Source organism: Leptonychotes weddellii, chromosome 15, assembly GCF_054177405.1.
Source record: "Leptonychotes weddellii isolate Sample4059 chromosome 15, ASM5417740v2, whole genome shotgun sequence".
NCBI lineage: Eukaryota > Metazoa > Chordata > Mammalia > Carnivora > Phocidae > Leptonychotes > Leptonychotes weddellii.
This window is the reverse complement of record NC_138383.1, coordinates 2,849,667-2,870,816: the sequence shown is the minus strand read 5'-3', so window position 1 is coordinate 2,870,816 and position 21,150 is coordinate 2,849,667. Positions and strand designations below refer to the sequence as shown.

Below are 21,150 nucleotides of genomic sequence, written 5' to 3'. Positions count from 1 at the left end.
AACAACAACAACAAAAAACCAGTGAGTGATAGACTTGCTTTAAGTTCGAAAATCAACCAATCTAATTCATCAAATTAACAAACTAAAAAACAAAAAGCATCTGATCATTTCAATAGACACAGGAAAAGAATTTAACAAAATTCAACATCCATTCTTAATAAAAGCCAATAAAAACTCTCAGCACACTGGCATTACATTAGGGATGAAAAGGAATCTATGAAAAACCTACAGCTAACATCGTAATTAATGGTCAAGGAATTAGTTTCCCTTTACTATCAGGAACAAAACAAGGACATCTACTCTCGTAACACTTCTATTTAACAGTGTACTGGAGGTTTTAGCCAGTGGAACAAGGCAACAAAAAGGAATAAAAGACATCCAGATTGGAGAGGAAAAAGGAAAACCGTCTTTGTTCACAAATAACATGATCATCTGTAGAAAATATGATGAAATCGACAAAAAAGCTACTAGAACTAGTAGGTAAGTTTGGTAAAGATGCAGGGTACAAGATCAATATACAAAAATTTTTAAAAATTTCTATACACTAGCAACAATCAGAAATTGAAGGAAAAATACCATTTAAAGTGGCATAAAAATAAAAATACTTAGGGTGAGTTTGACAAAAGATGTGCAAGACCCATATGCTGAAAAGTACACATTATTGATGAGAGAAATTAAAGAAGTCTTAAATAAATGGAGATGCATAACTTGTTTATAAGGCAGAAGACTCAGTATTATTAAGATATAAATGATCCCCCAATTGATCTATAGATTCAGTGTAGTCCTGATCAAAATCCCAGTAGGCTTTTTTTCCCCCTACAATTCACATGCTGATCCCAAAATTCATATGGAAATTTAAGGGGCCTGGGCATCTGGGTGGCTCAGTCAGTTAAGCATCTGGCTTCAGCTCAGGTCATGATCCCAGGGTCCTGCGACTGAACCCCACATTGGGCTCCCTGCTCAGCGGGCAGCCTGCTTCTCCTTCTCCCTCTGCCCCTCTCCCCCCGCTCATGCTCTCTCTCCCACTCTGCTCTCTCTCTCAAATAGATAAATAAAATCTTTTAAAAAAAGGAAATTTGCGGGGCCTAGAATAGCCAATACAATTTTGAAAAACAAGAACAAAGCTGGAGGGTTAACATTACCTGATTTCAGGGCGCCTGGGTGGCTCAGTCATTAAGCGTCTGCCTTCGGCTCAGGTCATGATCCCAGAGTCCTGGGATCGAGCCCCACATGGGGCTCCCTGCTCCGCGGGAGGCCTTCTTCTCCCTCTCCCACTCCCCCTGCTTGTGTTCCCTTTCTCGCTGTGTCTCTCTCTATCAAATAAATAAATAAAAATCTTAAAAAAAAAATTACCTGATTTCAAAACTTGTTATAAAGTTACGATAATCATGAGAGTGGGGTAGGACGTCAAGATAGACTATATATAGATCAATGGAACCGAAAGTGGGCCCACACATATATGACAACTGATTTTTGCAAAGGCAATTCAAAGGAGAAAGGATAGTCTTTTTAATAAATAAAATTGAAAACACACAGATTCAGTTCAGAAAAATGAACTTCAATCCATACCTTGTACCATACACAAGAAGGAACTCAAGATAAACCAGAGACTGAAATACAAAATCTAACACCCATAAAATGTCTAAAAAAAGTACAGGATAAGAAAATCTTTGTGACCTTGGATCAGGCTAAAATTTCTTAGATACAACATCAGAAGTATGATCTATAAGGAACAAATGGATAAACTAGAATTTATCAAAATTTAAAACATTAGTTCTTTAAAAGACACTGTTACAAGAGTGGAAAGATAGATGAATTAGGAGGAAATGTCTGCAGAGCATGTACCTATAGGGAATTGTACTCAGTATATACAAAGCACTCCCCAAATGCTACAATAAGACAAATACCCAATAAAAAACAGGCAATGGTTTGAACAGACACTTCATCAAAGATGATGGACGTCAAACAACCCGTGAAAAGATGCTCAGCATCACTCATCATCAGGGAAATGCAAACTAGACCACAATGAGATACCACCCCACGCCCATCATAATGGCGAAAATCCCCACAGCCAACAACACCGAGTATTGGCGAGGATGTAGAACGGCAATCCCCACACGTGGCTGGCAGGCGTATGACGTGGTAGAACCACTTTGGAAAACAATTTGACATTCACTTTATGGTCACCAGAAAATCCAGCCATTTCTACCCAAGAGAGAAGGCATATGTCTCTACAAAGATTTGTGCAGCAATGCTCTCAGCAGCCTTATGTGTAATGACCAAAACCTGGAAACGACCTGGCATACTTCCAGGGATGAATGGAGGAATACCCTGTGGTGCCTTTGGAGCACGGACTACCACTCAGCAATAAAAAGGCATGAACGCACACCATGACCTGGGTGAATCTCAGAATACCCATGCTTAGTGAGAGAAGCCCACCAACAAAGAAGAGTACATCTGGTATGATGTTAAATGTCTAGAACTCCAGGGAATACAAACCATTCTAGAGCGACAGGATGCAAATCAGCATTTGTCTGGAAGGGGGCCTGGAGGGCAGAGGAAGAGACGAAAGGCCCAAGGAAACTTCTGGGGGTGATGGATATGTCCAGTATCTGGACCGTAACAATGACGTCATGGGCATAAACATGTGTCAAAACTTATCAAATTGCACACTCTATAATACTCATAGTTAATTGTATGTGCATACCTCGGTAAAGCCGTTCAAAAAACAAATGTGCAAGAATCTGAGCTCAAAAGCCAGACAAATCACCACATCATCCCTTAGAGGGTGGAGACCTTAACCTACAAACAGATTCACCGGAGGCCTCCTTTGGTCGCTTCCCCGGAAAATTAGACTCTGTTTACAAAATGGCACATCAAGGAAGCTGCCTTGCAAGGGCAGACCGTTTTGATGAACGTGAGGCTGATGTGGTACCCTCTCTTCATCTCCTCCCACTTAGAACCGAACTGAACACTGACAGACCGAACGGCCACTCCCAGGGCACCCTGTCATGCACAGGACATGCTGCTTTGCTGTCCCCATCCCACCAGTGAGTGGAGCCAGAGCTGCCCCCTCCACGAACCCGTGTGGCCCCTCGGTGACCGATTTCATGGACAGAGCTCCCTAGCCATTTGGGCAATGCCCACTTTTGAGGCACGAGTGTACTTGGGGCAAAAACAATACAAAAGAGGTCACCAAAAGAAATCTCCAGTGTTTGGCTCAGGAGGACATCAGACTCTGCCGCCGGACAGCTTCACATTGCGCTTCTGATCTGTGGACAACTCTTGGTTGTCCTTGTGCACAAGGCCTGAGAGCCGGGAGCCCGGGAGGGGAAGCCGGCTGGGGGCCCAGGGTTAAAAATACACGGCAAACCTGCATTTTCTCATTTGTTCACAACAAACATACATTACTTCTACGATAAAATTTTCCCCCAAAGTAAAATTTTGCAAATGAATTTGCAGAGGGGATCGGTGGCAGGCGGGTGATGAAGGCTTGGCTGCGAGGAGCACGTGGACCGAGGGCTGGGGTCAGGAGGGTCCAGTGCACCCCCATGAGGGTGACCACTGGGAAACTGAGCCCATTCCGCAGCCCATCCCCGAGGAGACCAGGCCAGGTGGGGACACGCACCACACTGGGTTCTGAAGGCCTCAAAGTCCAAGAGACATGCACCTGCGTGCCGAGTGGGGGGGTTCGGTGGGGAGGGACTGCTTCTCTGGCTGGTGGGAGTTGTTGAGCAATGTCGCCCATGAACACATTCCTGTCCTCTCCTTTCCCTCCTGGCTCCCCTGGCCCCCAGTCCTGCCTTACCCGCACAGCTGGGGCCGGCGCTTTGGGGGACAAGAGAGATGTCATCGACGACGAGGTGCTAAACAAGTCAAACCCTCCATCCTCTGCCCCCAAGCCACCCCCCCACCCCCGCAGCGAGCAGGAAGCCCCAGAAACCCCCAGCATTCATTGTCAGCAGCTCCCAATATGTTCAACATGCTCACATCTGTCAAAAACCATTCAGGAAAAAAAAAAGAGAAAGTCTTTATACCTTTTATTCAGCCAATTTTTCCCGAGGCACTGTGGGCTCTCTAAGAAAAGAAGAGAGAGGAGAGAGAATTACAATCAGTGGTGCCACCGCACATCTCGTTGCTGGCTGCTATTTGCTTGCTGACTAGTCAGGTCTGGAGGAGGAGGGAGCGTTGCTTCCCCGGGAGCCGCGGAGACTGGCCGGAGAAGCCCGTCCACGTCTGCACCTGGAGCGTGGCCGGAAGCCCACGTTCCGTTTAACAAAGACAAAGGAAAACAGATTTTCCTAATGCATCGTCTCTGTCATTGGGATATTCTGTTTTCTCTCTCTCTTCTGTTGGCCCCAAACTCAGAGTGACCCCTTTCTTCTTCTTCCCCACCGCACCTGGTTCTGAGGTTACTCACACATGGAGACTTTGCAGACTATGAATGGTGGCATTTAATCCCAACCTGGGCCCTGCCCCGTCAGTCAGCACGGATTTGTTCCCGCCTCCCAGGGGTCACTCTGTGTGGGGTCATGGCATGTAGATCGATTTTAATATTAGTCAAAGCTTAACATGAAGAAAAGAGGACGGGCTACTGTTGCTTAAAGAGAAGTAAGAGAATTCTAATCCGAAACACACATGATTTCCTGCCCTTTCCTCTGAGGGCCCTTCAGAGACTAGAAATGAGGGGTATGTGCGTGTGGGCATGTGTGCATCATGTGCTTTTTTCTGGACTTAAATTTTCCTTATTTATGTTAATAACATTTCAGAACTTTTTTTTTTAAGATTTTTATTTTTAAGTAATCTCTACACCGAACGTGGGGCTCGAACTCACAACCCCGAGATCAAGAATCAGTCACATGCTCCACCAACTGAGCCAGCTGGGCGCCCCTAATGTTTCATAATTTTATGTGCACATATTGTGCACATCTTTTTTAATTGTGGCAAAATACTTATAAAATTTACCATTTGAACCATTGTCAAGTGTACAATTCAGTGGCATTAAGTCCAGTCACGTTGCTGTGCAACCACCGTCTGGTTCTAGAACTTTCCATCACCCCAAAAGAAAACTGCACACTCATTAAACAGCCCCTCCCCCTTCCCCTCTCCCCACTGTGTGCATGTGTTTTAAACTTATCATAAACAGGATAAAAGCAAGCGAAAAGCCTCTGGAATCCAAAGGCAATCAGAGTGGGCCTCCTTCGTGAGATGGAGAAACAATGCGGTCGTTACTGCCATCAACATGGCCAAAGAGCAGGTCGACCCTGTCATGTGCTTTGCACATTCTGTGCACCAGGCCCTTGACAACTATTGCCTCATTAGGCCCCTGTAACCCTAAGGAGCGTGCGCCAACTTCTGTCCCCCTTTTTCAGATGAGAATACGCAAGGATCTGGCTAAGCAGCGGCACCCCCAGTCGCGGGGACAGCTGGCTCCCTGGCAGGTCCCCGTCACCCCCTAGTGGACAGCACCCTTCTCCGCAGCAAAGGAGCATCGAACTGCGTAGAGCCTGTCCTGAACGCTGTTGGAGTTTGTGCGAATCACAGTGGCGGCATTTCCCAATCTCCCCTCCCTGGCCCCCCCTGCACCCCCTTCACCCCCCGGGCTGCAGCAGAGCGGGCTGTGGGCCGTGGCGCGCGGCGATCTTTTACGACACGGTGGGGAGGCCCTCATTGAGGTGGCCCGCCGCAGCCTGTTTGTTGATCGGCAGTTTCCCTCTCCGGCAAAAGGGCCAGAACAACTTCTGGCACGTTTCCACGGGCGGCTCACAGAGCGGCTGTGAGGAGGGGCAGATGGGAGGGGAAGGCCCCGCCAGATGAAGAAGGCGCCGTCACACAATGAGATGGACTGAATCAATCAACTCGCATCAACCGCCGCTTTCAGTTGATTTGGGGGTTTTCTCATTGTTGACTTTTTTCTTGGTTTCTTAAAGTGAGTTTTCCTCCCAATTCAATTCAATTTAGTTCCATTTAATTCAATCCATCCAGCCCTGGTGAGCAAACAGCCCAGAGTGCACAGCTCAGGAGCTGGGTGAGACGAGTCTGCTCCTCGGCCCTTCGGGAGGCTCTATCGAGGCTAGTCTGGGGGTTTGGGGTAGAGCGCTGCTCTGGCCCTGCCTGTGTCCCTCCCTCCCACTCCCACATCCCCCTCCGTATCCTCTGTTCTCCAGGCTCTGTGCCCAACCTGCAAATCTCCTGCAAGTGCCGGGGACGCTCTGGAATCCCCAGCCAGGCAACAGCGCAGGTCAGAGCTGGTAAGGCATCCCCATCCCTGCCCGCCTGCCCTGATCTCCAGCCACCCCTAACAGCCTTGGAGCTCCCCAGAATGTCCCCCGTTGTCACCAGCGTCCTCATTTGGTCAGAGCAAAAATATCTGGTATCGATACCAGTGTTACACCTGCTTGGTCCCTGTCCGGAGACTCAGAGGCTGGGACCTGTGTTCATCTCCAAAGAGCCTCTGTGTTTCCAAAAATCCAGAACCAGAGGGATATCTGGAGGGCCTGCTGAGCCTAATGCCTCCACAATTCGTGGCCCACGAGGGTCCAGCCTGTTTTCCCAGCGCTTCAGGCCAGGAGATCCCCTGGCCCCTCCTTGTCCTCTGTTGGGGTACAGAATCCCCGGGGTAAAGGAGTTCTCCCCCACACCTCATTCTGTGGAAGGGAAGCAGCTCCCGTTTGGACCCTCTCCTGCTGTGGCCCAGCCACACTCCAGGTGTGAGCCAGACAAGGACAGGCTGACCCAGATGGGGCCTGCCTTGCATTTCTGGTATGAACACTGGCGTCCCACCGTCTTCTACTCCATCATGTCGCCGACCCTGCCCCACCACCCGCGCTCGGGGCGAGGGATGGAGAGGGAGCGAGGCGCCTGGGGCCCTGCTGATGACACCCCAGGGTAGGCTCGTGGGTTGGGAAATACGGAGCCGATTCTCAGCCTCACTGTTAGCAAACACTGCTCTCCGCTGCTCAGCAGGATAATCAATTATGGTGATTTTTGCCTGGCTGATCAGGTTTCTAGAGGGACACAGCTCATTAGGCCAGGGGTGCTGACTTCCCCAAGTGCGCTTGTGGAAAGAGCCTTCGCGAAGTCCAAACAGAGCAAGGCGCAACGACTGAGCACAGAGGGTCTTCACCCAGCCCACCCCCATCGCAACAGCCTCCATGCAAAGTCTGTGGAGCCAGGAGAGGGCAGTGACTCAGCTTGGGGTCCCCGGTGGGCGTGGACTCATGCAGAGGGGGGCTCATGCTCTCCACCTGCAGGGGTGGGAACTCCCTTGGTCCAGCTCGGCCGCCTCCCACACTTGACGGCACACCCCAAGTGCGGAGCCTGGCACGCGGCTGCCCCACAGAGGGGGCAGTGCGTGTTTGCTGAATGAATGAAGGAACCAGACAGTGAGCGTTTGCCTCCAGGGACCTGAACTGCACTACTGTTGAAGAAGGGATTGGGTCCTTCTAAAGTGCTCTTTGCTCCTGGGGATCCCCGTTGTAGATGTGACTCACCCCTCCGCCATGGAGACCCTCTCCCCATCTCCCTGCCTGCTTGCTTCTGCTTTATGCCTGCGCCCACCCACTCCCAGCACACGGCCGAACCCGTGGCCTCGGTCTAGTCCCCTGAGTGCCGACCCCGCATGGGCTCTCCTCTGCAAATCTCCTCCTCAACAGCACTTGCTCCTCTCTCGACTCAGCTCCATCCAGATGCCCCAGGGGACCCCGGTGACCCTGCTTCCTTCTGTCCATAAAACGTTCTGTCCTCCAGAGATTAAACTGCTGCCCGCCTGTCTGGCCTTCATCATGCCAAGAACACGTGTCCACGAGTAAGACCAGTTTTTAGTGTGGATCATGCCAAACAATTTGCCAGAAAACCTCCCCTAAGTTTGTAGCACAGACCCTTCCCTCGTGACGGCTCCCGCTAGCCGCCGCTGTGGCACCCTGGGTGGGCATGGACTCACCCTGCCGTGGGCAGGAATGGAGAGGGCTGGACAAAGTAGAACAAGTGTTCATGGCGGGTTGTGACTCCTGTTTGCTGAGGGGCCTCTCTCGTCACTGTCTTGGCTCTGATTTACTGAGCAACTCTGATGTGCCGGACACTGAGGGTGCATGGCAAACCCCACGTCAGTCCCAAGAGGTAGGCGTTATCGTCCCCGATGTTCAGGGGAGAGAAGAGGCTGTCGTCACACGTTCATCCTGCTCTGAGCCTCCCGCACTTCCCACGAATGGTATTCAGACAACGCATCCTGTGCACCTTCTCAGCTCCACGGGCAAGAATAAACGAGAGAGCCATGGGTGCGCGGCCCTAGGGCGAAGAGGAAGCCTCTCCTTGCAGTGAGGTCCAGGAGGGCAATGCTTGCAGACGCTCAAGGGGTAGGCACGCGGCCGGAGACCACAGACCCATTTTTGCAGGAGGAGGCTCGGGTGTCTGGAGCAGGGAGAGGGAGTCTTCCTGCGAAGACACAGGGTCCTCATCTGCTGGGCTGCCGTAACAAAGCGCCCCAGCCTGGATGGCTTGAACGGGGCTGGAGGCAGAAGGCCCAAGGTCAGGATGCCGGCAGACGGGCGTCCCGGGAAGAGCCCGCTTCCTGTCTTCCCACTGACCTCACACGGTGGGCACAGAGCGAGCTCTCGTGTCTCCTCCTCCAAAGACCTTAATCCCATCACAGACGCCGCCCTCACCACCTCAGCTAAGGCCCCCCAACACCATCACAGTGGGGGTTAGGATGTCGGCCTGGGCATTTGGGGGACACGCTCGGTCAGTCCGGGGCACCCAGAGGGCCAGCGCCCACGCTGGGCTTTGCTCCATCTGCGTTTCCCCGAGTTGTGAGCGCCGGCTCTTGGGGACAGTCAAGGCAGATTTTCTTTGGCAGCACCAGGAAGGGCCTTGGGGGCCCCCTGCCCACCCAGGTGGTGGCCCTGCCCCCTGGGGGAGGGGCAGGGCTGCGTTGGGGGACTTGGGGTGGCTGTACGAGGTCTGCCCGCCTGCTGGTGCTCCTGCCGTCTTACCTGGGATTTTGTTAAATGGCCTGTTTTGTGCTCTCTCTAAGGGGAATTGGAGGTGAAGGGCGCAATTTTATAAATAAAAAATTAACTGTGGGTGGCTTAAACATGACTTTTGATGATGGAGATCATGATGGCACAGCCACTTCAATTTAAAGGTTTTTTTTCCCTTCCGAAAAGAAATTCACCTTTGGAGAGGAGAGAGGAGGGGAGGCCAGCTAGCTCACGTCTCAGAGGCCTCAAGCCGCTGCGGGAGAGACTGGGAAGTTCTAGCAGGTTCTGGCCATCAGCCTGGCTGCAGGGGCGGCCTTGGGTTCTGGGCACACAGCCCACTCAGGCCTGAGGGAAGGGCCCCCCACCCTCCACTATGGGCCTCCACGGGGGGCAGGGCAGGACTGCATTTGCTCTGTGCTTGGAGCGGCCTAGGAAGCCTGGTGGGGCTCAGGACCCACCTGCCAGAGTGCCCCACCTAGGTCCCCCCAGGCCCCTCCAGTGGGGGCAGGGCACACCCCGGGCTTTACTCGCCTCCTGCCCGCAGGGACAAACCCCGGGCCCTGTCATCATAGCTATGCCGACACTCACCCTGTGCACGTGAGCAAAGGCAGGTAAAGCCCACCTGGTGGATTCGTGAGCCTCTGGCCTCAGCATCTGTGCAAACCCTCCTATCTCTTTGCTCCCCAGGCCCTGCTTTTCTCTGACCTTCTGTGGCCAGCTAGCTCTCCTGGCTGCACTGGGCTTTGTAAAGTCCTGATGAATGCCAGGCCCCACCTGGTGGCCCCTGTGCGGCCTCAGCCCGGAGCTCATGCCATAGAAGAGGCCTGTTGGGGGGGGGGTCTGCGGGCACGGTGCCCTCGGTGGGGGGGCATGGGGAAGATGCTTCCGTGAGTTAGCTGAACTCAGCACAGACCTGGGAAGGGAAGTGAGCCCACTGGCTACAGGACAGGTGGTCGTCCGCAGCCAAGGGGCGCTGACAGCATCCAAGGTGTCCACGGGCACTGCTGAGTATCACCCTCCTGCTCCTGGGTCGGCCTGGTGTAGAAACTGAGCCCCGAGGTCCCCAAGGCCGACACCGTCCAGAGGCCCTGCTGTGGACGTGGACATTCTCAGGGCCCCCCAGTCATGGAAGGGAAGCAGGGGGGTGGGCCTTTGGTGGGGACCCCTGTTGACCTGTCCAGCGCCGGGTTGTTTCGACACGTCTGCAGAAACCCAAGAGGCCAAAAGCATGCAGACGAGATACCAGGTGTCCTGGTAGGAACGCATGCACTTATCTGGAAACAGGGTCTTTGCAGATGTAGCTGTTTAAAGGTCACAACGAGGTCGCCCTGGATTAAGGGGGGCCCTAAGTGCAGTGGGCGTGCCTCTAAGAGCAGAGGACAGGCGTGGGAAGCAGGGATGCGGCCGCAAGCCCAGCAGCGCCTGGGCCACCAGGAGCTGGAAGAGGAAGGAAGGGTTCTCCCGTAGGGCCTCCAGGGGGAGGCCGCTGACCCCCAGGCCTGTGAGGGAATCACGTTTCCTGGTTTGAAGCCCCCAGTCCGTGTGTGGGGACTTGTCATGGCAGCCTGGGTCGTTCCTCTTGGGGCCTTCTCCGTGTGCCCTACAGCGGCCACGGCACTTGTCCAGGGGCCTAGCAGCACGTCCCTCCCCCTGCGTGACCCTCCGTGACCTGACTCCCACCGCCGACCCCTGGGACACTCACCTCTCCCACAGGGGTCTTTCCAGGGCTCTCCTCTGTGAGCTGGGCGCCCACGCTGGCGTCGCAGGACCAGACCCTGAGAAAAACCTTTCGGTGTGGAGGCCCTCAGGAGAACAGATAGTCCCCCGGCGGGTATTTTGAATCCACTTGGTTTTTGTTTGTTTGAAATTCTTTTTTTTTTTTTTTTTTACTGTGGTAAAATATACATAACAAAATTTATAATTTTAACCATTTAAGTGCACAGTTCAGTTCATTAAGTACATTCTCATTGGCTGTGCATCCATCTGCCTCCAGAACATTGTCATCATCCCAAGCTGAAACTCTGTCCCCATTAAACACGAACTCCCTGTTCTCAGCTCCTGGAAGCCTCTATTCTACCGTCGATCTCTGTGAATCTGACAACCCCCGGGACCTCTGTAAATGGAGCCACAGGGTCTTTATCTTTTGGGGACTGGCTGATTGCACGGACTGTAAGGTTTTTGAGGCCCGTCCATGTTGTGGCAGGTGTCCGGATGGATGCCCTTCCTTTTTATGGCTGAGTAATGTTCCACTGTGTGTGGATGGACCACAGTTTGTTTATCCATTCATTTGTCGATGAACATTTGGGTTTTAAGCCACGTTTGAGGACGAGAATCATACATTTGCCCATGTTTCCTGTTTGGCCACCTGCAAGTTCAGAAAACCACAGCAAAAACTGTGGCCCAACCTCACTTGTTGAATTTCAAAGCCCCACAGCTGTCTGTTTCTGTTCTATCTTTCCTGGTCTCTGATCTTGACTTTTATCTACTGACACATTTCCATTTTATTTCATGTCATTATGAAAATGGATACAAAACCGTCCATAGCACACAATGGGGATGGAAGCGGCAAGCAATGGAGGTCTCATGTTCTCGTGGTCGTTCTTGATGTCACACCAGGCCGCGCTCCTCCCGAAGAGCGCACCCAACCTCACAGCTGCCCGGTCTCCAAGTCTGTTTACCCATTCAACGATATCTATCGAGTCCAGGTGGGAGGGGCACGGCGATGCGCGAGACGGATGCCGTGCCCGCCCCTGGAGAGTGCGCGGACCGTGGGTCTTGCACACCTTTGGTTGCCTGGTTTCCTGGCCATGTTGGCATGCTGGTGTCTGATTATGCTGAGGAGGCTGTTCTTCTTTCTAATGCAAACCAAAGGGGCAGCAGAGGCCCGGTCTGAGCGGCTCCCCACGGAGCTGGGCATGCACGCCATGTTCTCCTCAACACTCAGCTAAAATGGAGTTCAGCGATGGCCATGTCTGGGCGGCCGTCCAGTCTCCACTTGGCTGCTCTGTCTTGGCTCCTGTCCCTTCTGTTTCTTTAAAAGCTGGCTCTTGAGTACATTGAGTCAGCCTGGGCTAGGTTCAAAGCCATAGTTGGAAGGTGTCTCCTATGCTAGTCAGTTCTCAAGACCCATCCGACATCCCCTGCAGGTGACCTTTAGAAACCTGAAGACGCATGACCTCTCCGCAGAGAGAGGCAGGTCCGCACGGAGAACGTGGCCCTTTGGCAGAAGCGCTGGGGGGGACGCGTGGGGTTGGCGCTGCCCCGTTGGGTCTGTGAGCGGCGCCAGTGGGGGATGGGAAGGGTGGTGGAGACAGGCCAGGGAACTGAGACAATGCGCGGGGCAGACAGCGCCGTGCAGCTCACAGACGACCGTATGCTGGCTTCTTAGAGGAGGCATGTTTTCTATCAATAATTTAGACATGCCCTTTCTCCTCTGGGAGATGGGCAAAATCTCATTTCCTGAGCAAATCCCCTAAGAAACCAACCTGTTCATTCCTCTAAGATTTTCAGAAATCGGTCTTGATCAACCTACTTAGAAAACAAAAGTAGATAATGGGCTGAGAGCGCTGGGAGCTGGGTGTTAGGAAAGCTGTCTGCAGAGTCCGCGGGCGCCCGAAGGCCCGGGACCCGTCCGGGACCACGTCGGGAAGCTCCGTCTGCCTCCTGCACCTCCCCTCGTGGCTTCCGTAATGCGGGGAGACGCAGAGGACAGGGCTGTACCATTCCAGTTTAACGCAACAACTAGGAAATCACTTGTAGAAATAGAGGAAAGCAACGCAGAGATTTCCATTTTGGGAAAAATCGTGGGATGGGGGATCCGCAGCTTTTTCCAGCAGCCCCCAGGGAAGGGAAGACCCTGGCTGTGCTGGGTGCTCACAGCAGAGGGCCAGGCCTGGCATGCTTGTTAGACCTTCAGAGTACTCAGCCTCCAAGTGCCAGTTTACTCTCCTGTAAAGTGGGGGTGAAGATACTACCGGCCCCTTAGTACCCTTGTGAGGATTAAGGGAGAGCAGGTGCCTGGCCCGTTGCTGGGGAGGAGGTGGCCGGCCATCCCCGGACAAGAATGGCAGGACCTGCTCCCTGAGCCTGCAGCCCACCTGGGCTGGGTTTCCCCCAACAGGAAGGAAAGGGTGCAGCTGTTCCATGCCCCCAGCCCTGGGGCACAGGGGAGGGAGGGAAGTTGGCAACAAACTCCAAGGAGGCTCCCGAACCTCCTGGCCCCAGAGTGATGAAGAGGCCGGCAGCTCCTCACACCCTGGGAGGGTGGGGGTTTGGAGACTTGGGTGGGCTTCATTTGCTCCAAGGTGCCCCTCTGTTGGGAAGGAGAACCAAACCCAAACGAGCGCGGCACCACCTGTGTGAGCTAAACTGTGCTCCCCAAACTAGCGGGTTTACCCGGGAGGTGACAGGTGTAAAGCAAAGACGAGCGGTTTTCATTTATCGAGTCTGTGCTGTGTTCCTGTGGTTTAGGAAGCACTCGGTGCAAATCATCCCAAACCCCCCCCAGGGCTGCCAGATGGGTGTCTTTGTCCCTGAGCGCATGGGGGAAGCTGGGGCTTCTCTGGGTGGCCACATTGGCAGTGGCTGGTGGCCTCGGGTGGTAGGGGCGTCACTGTCACTTTCTCTGGGGGATGAGGCTAGAAAAGGCTGGTGGGTGTTGACTGTGAGCTGGGACCTGCCCCTGCAGGGCCACGGCAAGGCCCCTTCCCCTGGAATAGCAACATCACCTGCCTCCTCCCTCTTCCTGAAGCTGACCAAGGATTCCCGAGACCCCTGAGCCCTGCAGACCCACTTCTGGAACTGCCACGGAGCCTGGACACCCGCAGTCACAGCCACCTGCTTGTGCACCAGCAGCCAAGATGCGCTTGGGTGTCCGACGCCCCCGTTTGTGCCGGGGCTGCGAGTTTATACGGGGAGGTGCTGTGACGAAGGCAGAGCCCCCTCTTAACTGACCCCCTCTGTCCAGCTCATCCTGGGCTGTTCTCCAACCCTACTGCATAACCAGGCCTTTTATCTTCTGCGTCTTGATGCTTTGACTTCGGGGCCTACCTGACCCTGAAGGGGTCTGGCTAATTCCTAAAGAGAGCAGACCAACTAGCCAAGGAGTGTGCCTTGAATACGCAAACCAACACCCAGAGCCTCTATGCACTGGGGAACGCTTTCCCCCTGCCCTCATCACCCCAGGGCCAGTCCAGACGAGACAGTCCTCCTGTTCCAGAGCCTGCTGCAATTACTCAACTAGACAGTCCTATGCCTGCCTGCCTGCCCCCCACCCCGGTCCTTCCCATGGAAACCACAGTGAAGGCTCTTGCCCACACTTTCCTGCTCCCTCTGCCTCCTGACCGACCCTGGTGCTTCCCCAGGAGGGGCACCTCCTGCTCCCAGGGAGCAGTGAGCATAGAAAAATTCTGTCCTGACCATCACTCCTGTGTCTGTGTGTCTTACCGTGCCCAATTAGACAAATCCTGGGTCCCTTTAAAGCACCTGCTGGCCTCCCCCTCGGGATCTCGGCTCTTGCAGGGGTGAAGCTGAGTGCTTCCCCAGGGGGCGAGGAGAGAGTTAGGGCACCGCCCGGCTTAGAGACTGCCTCCCCCAACGGCCGCTGCCACCTCAAAAAGTCCTGTTCAGTGACTCCCTTTCGGGATGAACACATCTCCGCTCACCTTACCAATTCTGGAGTCTTCTGCTGGAAGTGGTCTCAGAAGTGGAGAGTGAACATGGCCTCCTATTACCCACGTCCTGGTGAGCATCTGCCTGCGACTGACCCACATTGACAAGCGGCTAATTTGCAGATTGTGCCCTGTATCGACAGTTCTGTTTATTTAATAATAGATAGTGGCTGTCCTCTGCTCACGCCCAAAGTCTTTGCAGAGACAGGAAACATGATAAATTGTGAACGTGTTTATGCTGACATTCCCAAGGCCCTGAGGCTCATGGTCAGGACTTTCAATAATAATTACAAAAATGACTTTTGTTGGGGAGGGGCCGCTGATGAGGACAAGGTGTGGGCAGACCGTCTTCCGTGGTTGGTCCACGCTGGACAAATATTCACTTTGACAGACAGACATGCTGGGGTGAGGTTCACAGCCCTGCCTGACCTGGAGGACATCTGATTTACAAACACACTAGAGTGGAGCTGAGGTTCACAGGGAGGATGCCTGGCAAGGCTCGTTGGACAGCCGCCCCCTTCCCTGGCTCTCCGTGTCCCCCAGCTGCTGGCTCAGCCTCTCGAGTGAGCGAGCGGCGCCTCTGGGCTGCCCACCCTTTGCCCCTTCCTTTCCAAGCAACACATGCCCTTCATGTTTTCCACGCCCTGGCTCCACCCTCCACGGACTCCTGCATGGAAGTTTCCAGCCCAACTGATGCAGATCCAGTACCCCAGGCTCAGAGACTTGCTCTCTCTGCTCCTCCCTGGTGTCCTCCCCGAATTGCCCCCCTAGCTTCTACCCACCCTCCCTCCGTGCACCTCTGCACCAACCTTCTGTGAGTCTGGCCTCAACGCTGCGTCACAAATCCGACCACATTGGACACCTCGGCAGCCGCCCGCTGGCTCAGGAAGGTCAGGAGGGCCCAGACCCTTAACCGGTGGCAACCTGCCTTGTAGCCCCACATGCCCCAGCTTCCCTCTCACGGCTTTGCCCTTGGGCCAAGTAGAGCTTCTTGTGGTTCCCTGATAAACTCATTCATGCTTCTGGATCTTTCCTTTCCCTACTGGAAAAGGCCTACCCCTTTCTCTCCACCGACAAACTCATTCAACAGAATTATCAGGTGGCCTTGGTCAGCCTTGTCTTTCTCAGCAGGACGTGGGCCTGTTGACTGGACCCTCCCTCCTCCCTGAGCAGCCCCCGTCTTGCACGGGACACCCACACCCAGTCCCCCTCCTGCCACTCCAGCCTTTCCTAACCCATCCCCTTTGCAGCTCCAGCCTCCTCCAGTGGGTGACGCAATATCCTGGCTCCCATGGGCTCAGTCCTGGCCCTTCTGTTCTTACCCTGTGCCGTGGCCCCATGCCACTCCGTCCGCGCTCTGGCCGTGCCCCCACCTGTGTGCTAGGGAGGCCTGATGGGGCACCTCCCCCCACAGTCCCCCAGGGTCAGGCGAGCTCAAAGGGCACCTGTGGAGTGTCTCCCAGACTTCTCCAGCCCGACACGCCCAAGGCTCCGGGCCCTCCCAGAAAGCTGGGCCTCTGTCAGTGGTTCCCATTTTGGTACAGGGAGCTCTCACCCATCCAAGTGGGCAAGTCCTCATGCCCATCATGCAGCCCATCACTGATTCTGTCAGTTTGACCTCTAGAGCGCATCTGCAGTTCACCTACTTCTCTCCACCTCGTGCCACCTCCCATCTCCCCAGCTCGGGCACACACTTCCCACCTGGACTGAGTGGGAAGTGGACAAGTGGTCTCCTACACCCACTCAGGCTCCCACCAGTCTGCTCTCCACTTAACAGCCAGGGAGACATTTTCATGATGCGAATCGGATCATGCTCCCTCCTTCCCATTAACACACTTCCATTGCTGCTTGGAGAGGCTCAGCCTGGCATATAAGGTCCCGTGTGCTTCAGCCCTGCAGCTGCTCCTGTCCCCCTTCCCATGTGGGCTCCAGCCACAGGGACTCTGCACCTGCCCTTCCTTCTGCCTGTAGCACTGTTCCCCTCCAGGCAGCGGTCCATCCTCTGGCCTCAGGCTAACCCCCCATGGGACCAAGCGGGATTGCTTCTACTTTCAAAGCATCATGGACCCCAGCCCTTTGGCCCTCTGTGCTTCTTGCCTCCCGTTCTCCCTAGTTAGGGTATCTTCACCCCACTCCTTAATCCCAGGGCATTGTCTGATCTTAGGCAACGTAAGATGAGAACACAGCTGCACGAAGCTATCACCAGATCCTCAGGCCCCGTGAACTGAAGAGATGCCCCAGGTTTGCATGCATTTTGGGGGAGGCTGTGTTTGCAGTAGGGGTAGGGGGAGCCCTGTGGTCAGAGAACAATGCTCCCCCGCCCTCCCTGATGTCTACGTCCTAGCCCCTGGGGCCTATATCCATGTCAGGTTACAAAGGAGGATTATGGTAGCAGATGAAGTTAAGTTTGCTAATCAGCTGACCTTAGAATAGGAGGGTTATCTTGGGTTATCCAGTGGACCCAGTGTAATCACGGGGTCCTCAGATGTGGAAGAGGGAGGCAGGTTCAGAGCGAGGAGGTTCAGTGTGGGAAAGACCCGGCCGCTGCAGGCTTTGCCAGAGGAGGGATGCGGTGCCTCCGGAGATGGAAAAGGCCAGCAGGCAGACTCTCCCCAGAGCCTCCAGAAGGAGCCCCGCGACACCTGGACTTGAGCCCCGTGAGACCCGCTCAGACTTCTGACCTCTGGAACCATGAGCCAACACATCTGTGTTGCTTTAAGTCACCACATTTGTTACAGCAGGAACCGGAAACTAATACGCTCTTCTTAGGGGAAAGGCCCCAGAAGCACATGATCCTGGCTCTGTTTACCGTTTCCAGCCAATCTCTCTGTTGGTTTGTCTGTCTGTCTTCCCTCTCCCTTCTGGCCTTTACAAGCTTTACCGCTTACAGAGAGGGGGACATGCATCCGACCTCCCCGGCTGAGCAATCTGGCACAAGAGGAACAGATTCACCACGGGGAACTGAAGGTCTCAAAACCTCACGGCCTCCAGCCCCCTCCTCAGGGCTCCTCCCTCACACAGAGGAGGAGGGTTTTCTAACCTTCCTGGGGCACCACCCTGAGCCTTCTCCCACGTCTGTGGCACACTCTCGGAGCCCGGAGCTCTGCAAAGTTGATGGAGAGCAAAGTTGCTCTCCATCCTGCTTCTCTGGATGGAGCCCCAGGCTGCTGACCCCACTGTGGGGGTGCCACTTGGGAAGGGCGCAAGGAAACCTGACACCAGCAGCCTGGGCAGCCCTAGTAGCACCTGGCAGATACCTCGGAGGAGGGGAGGACATCCTGGAGGAGGGGAGGACATCTGGTCTCCTCCTGACCTCCTCCCGGCCTCTCCCAAAGAAGGGGTACAGCCAGCAGGGCCCCTTCCTCCTCCCCTAATTACCCTCCCCCCCTCCCCCACCCCAGACAAAGCCAGGGGGAAGACACAGATTAATTCAACTTTTAATTACATTCACTTAAAAGATTATCCAGCTGAGGTTAAAAAAAGAAGTCTGCCTCCCAGATGAAAAAAGCCCTCTCTTTATTTATATCCAGAATATACAGAACCAGAAACGAGTATTTCTTTATGGGCCATTTAGGATTTAATGTTTAATTTATAGCCACTTTCTCTGGCGGGTTGTCCAGGCACAATGTCAACATTTTTAATTAATTGAAAAAAATTTTTTTTTATCACAAGGAAAGATACGTATTTGAAAAGCCACATTTGGACCAGTTAGCAACGGTCCCGGTTCGCTGCTCTGGGATTTCAGACCATAGGCTGGGCAGTTTGTGTCCAGCTGGTGAGGCAGCTGCTGGAGCCCAGCAGCGTGGCCGAGCACAGGAGGCTCCAGGCTGTTTGCTGAGCACCTACTGTGTGCCAGGCCCTGTCCCGGAAGGTTTACAAATGCATACATCTTTAATTGTCCCAGCTATCGCAGATGGTGGGGGGCAGGGAGAGGGAGGGACGGGCTTATCGTCAGCCAAGCTCAGAGAGGTTGAACACCCTGCATGAGGAGCCCACTTGTGGATCAACTTGAATTCCCAAACCCAAGCTCTTTCCTTTCTCCCCACAGCCCGCTGAGCCCAGGCTCGGGAAGGAGCCTTCTGCCCAGCTGGTATCAGGACTTCTGAGTCATCAATGGCTAAAGGAAGTGGTCCAGAGAGTTGGGCTAGGGCATGCAGCTGTGCAAGGAAGACCAGTTTACTGTTTGGTCCCTAGCACCCAGGCCGGGAGGCTGCGGGTCCCTAGCACCCAGGCCGGGAGGCTGCGGGTCCCTAGCACCCAGGCCGGGAGGCTCCTAGAAGTCACTGGGTGAGGCTGAAGTTCAGGAGGGTGTGACATTCCAGAAGGGGTTCAGGTGTCCTGATGTCAGAGAGCAGGGGCCCTGCGGTCTGGAGGAAGCCAGCGGCTACCCAGGACTGATCCCTCGTGGTTCACAGCCCTGCCCGCTGGTGGTGGCAGGTGAGGAGCGTCACTCGATCCCGGGGCACTCTGCCAAAGCAATCCCCACCCAGAGGAGGTCCCGCCCAGCCAGGGGCGGGACACAGATGCCAGGGCGAGTGACACTCAGGCATGCCAGCATCCGTCCTGCTACAGCTGTTTGAGGACATGACCTCCCCGGGGCACAGTCCCTGTCCCCCCATCCTGCACTCCAGAGCGCTGTCCCCAGCAGCTGTACTCAGGGGCAAGGCCACGTTAATTTGAACCGAGGATGAAAACAACAGGCAGCCAGGAGCCAAGGCCGGCAAAAGCCAGCAGCTTTAATGGGGTGCTCTGTCTTCCCCTGGCGCTTGCATCTCCTGGGGACGACTCGGGAAGATGCCAAGTCAGCACCGGGACGGGCGGGGGCCACAGCAGCTCAGCAGCCAGCACTTGGCTTGGCCTCTGGGTCTGGGAGTTTCCATCCTGGGGGCGCCACAGTGTCCCTGCATTTCTCCCTGCCCTGTCCCACTCCTCCCCAGAGAGCCCGGGATGGGAAGACCCTCTGTGCATCCTGGGGACAGGGGTGTGCTGGAGTTGGCACCTGGGTCCAACCATGCTCGACACGTTCATCCCGTTTGGAGCCAGGGCTCCTGCACCCTCTGCTGCTGGAGCCAAGGATGAGCTCAGCTGCCCTCCAGCTGTTGCCCTGGGCTCTTCCAACCTGGGGGGGCTGGGGCTCTGCCACCCCAAAAACTCTTGGTCACAGTCTCTTTAGGAAGCTACCTTCCACCGCATGAACTTCCATGGTCCAGAGGAAGGGGGTTTGCTGATGGACCAGCAATGGGGGTCCATTTTAACCCACCCCGCCCCTCCAAGGAGTGCCCCCCACCTTCCTCCACCTTCATTAGCTGTTGAGGTCAGAGACGTATTAGCTCTGCCCTTCCCTGCAGGGAGGCGGGCACTCTTGTCTCTGGAGCTTCTATTCCCATAAACCGACCCTTCATTTCTCATGTGAATCCACTTTAATTACAAAGCTAAATAATGAGAAGGAAATATTAAAATTAAAAAAAAATCCCTACACAAAGCAAGTTTGCTTGTGCCGGCCACCGGCTCCCAGAGCCAAGGCCCAGAGTGAGGGTGGCACCACGCCACTCACTAAAAGCATGAGTGTCACTAAATCAATAATTCATTTACTTTAATGAGATAAGTACTTTGAAAACTAATTGCAAACCTGCTCCATTTACTCCGACCCGTTATAGCCCTTAATGTAAATCGCAGAACCATCGCTGTGGGAAGGAGAAAGTCTTTAGGTGGAAGACACCATGTCATCTCCCCTCTCCTCCTAAGAAAGAGAAAGAAGTTCTGGGGGGGTGGTGGGGAGAAATGTGGGAACCAATGGCTCTGTCCCTCCACCTGCCCAGTGCCACACCTCCAGCCTGAGGGGTGATTTGCCTCCTTCCACTGTGAGAGGGGGTCATCAGGAAACCAAAACACAGCAACACCCCACGACGCTGGGAAGTGACTGTCCTGGGGCCTCCGGAGATGCTGATGGTCCACTGTGAGCCCTCAGCCCTTGGGAGCTGCACACAGCTTCTCCCTGGAGCCCCGAGCCTCAGGAGGAGCGCCCAGTTCCAGAGAAACCCATGCAGGGTGTCATGTTCAGCTCACCCGTGGCAAGTGAAATCCTAAAGGTCCCCAGTGTGGCCGCCCCAGCCTGCAAACCAGGGCCCAGAAAGGCGCTCCAGCTAGCAAGGGCTCCAGCTAGCTGGGGCAGTGGAATCAGGCAGTGCAGCCAGGGCTGAGCTGCATGCACCCCCAGCAGAGCCCGCTGGTTTATCATCAGCCGAGGGGTTGGCTGAAGAGCCAGAGAACCCCTGGGGTCAGGGAAAGAGACCCGAGTTCTCCTCACTGTCCCTGGCCATTGTTTTGGGCAAAGAAAAGCGAGGAGGGCACACTTCTCAGCTTCTCACACTGAAGAGTTCTGAATCCTCTTTTTTCTCTCTGTTTTCTCGTCTTACTGAAAATAGATTCCAGTTCCTTAACGTTAAGTCCAAGATGGCTTCTTGACGTTTTCAGGGAGAACCCGTATCATTTGGAGATTATGC

At 54.4% G+C, this 21,150-nt stretch overlaps 1 protein-coding gene across 3 annotated transcripts in view; it reads right to left on the bottom strand.

Moving 5' to 3' along the window:
* The window catches only part of RBFOX3 (RNA binding fox-1 homolog 3), a 458,835-nt gene that overhangs the window by 107,358 nt on the left and 330,327 nt on the right, over positions 1-21,150 (bottom strand). For 2 of the 3 annotated variants that reach the window (XM_081804338.1, XM_081804339.1), the window contains one exon: positions 4,038-4,077. The exons of the other annotated variant lie outside the window; for it this stretch is intronic. The gene's annotated coding sequence lies outside the window, so the exon portion shown is untranslated. The remainder of the gene's footprint in view (positions 1-4,037; positions 4,078-21,150) is intronic. 3 annotated transcript variants of the gene reach the window in all.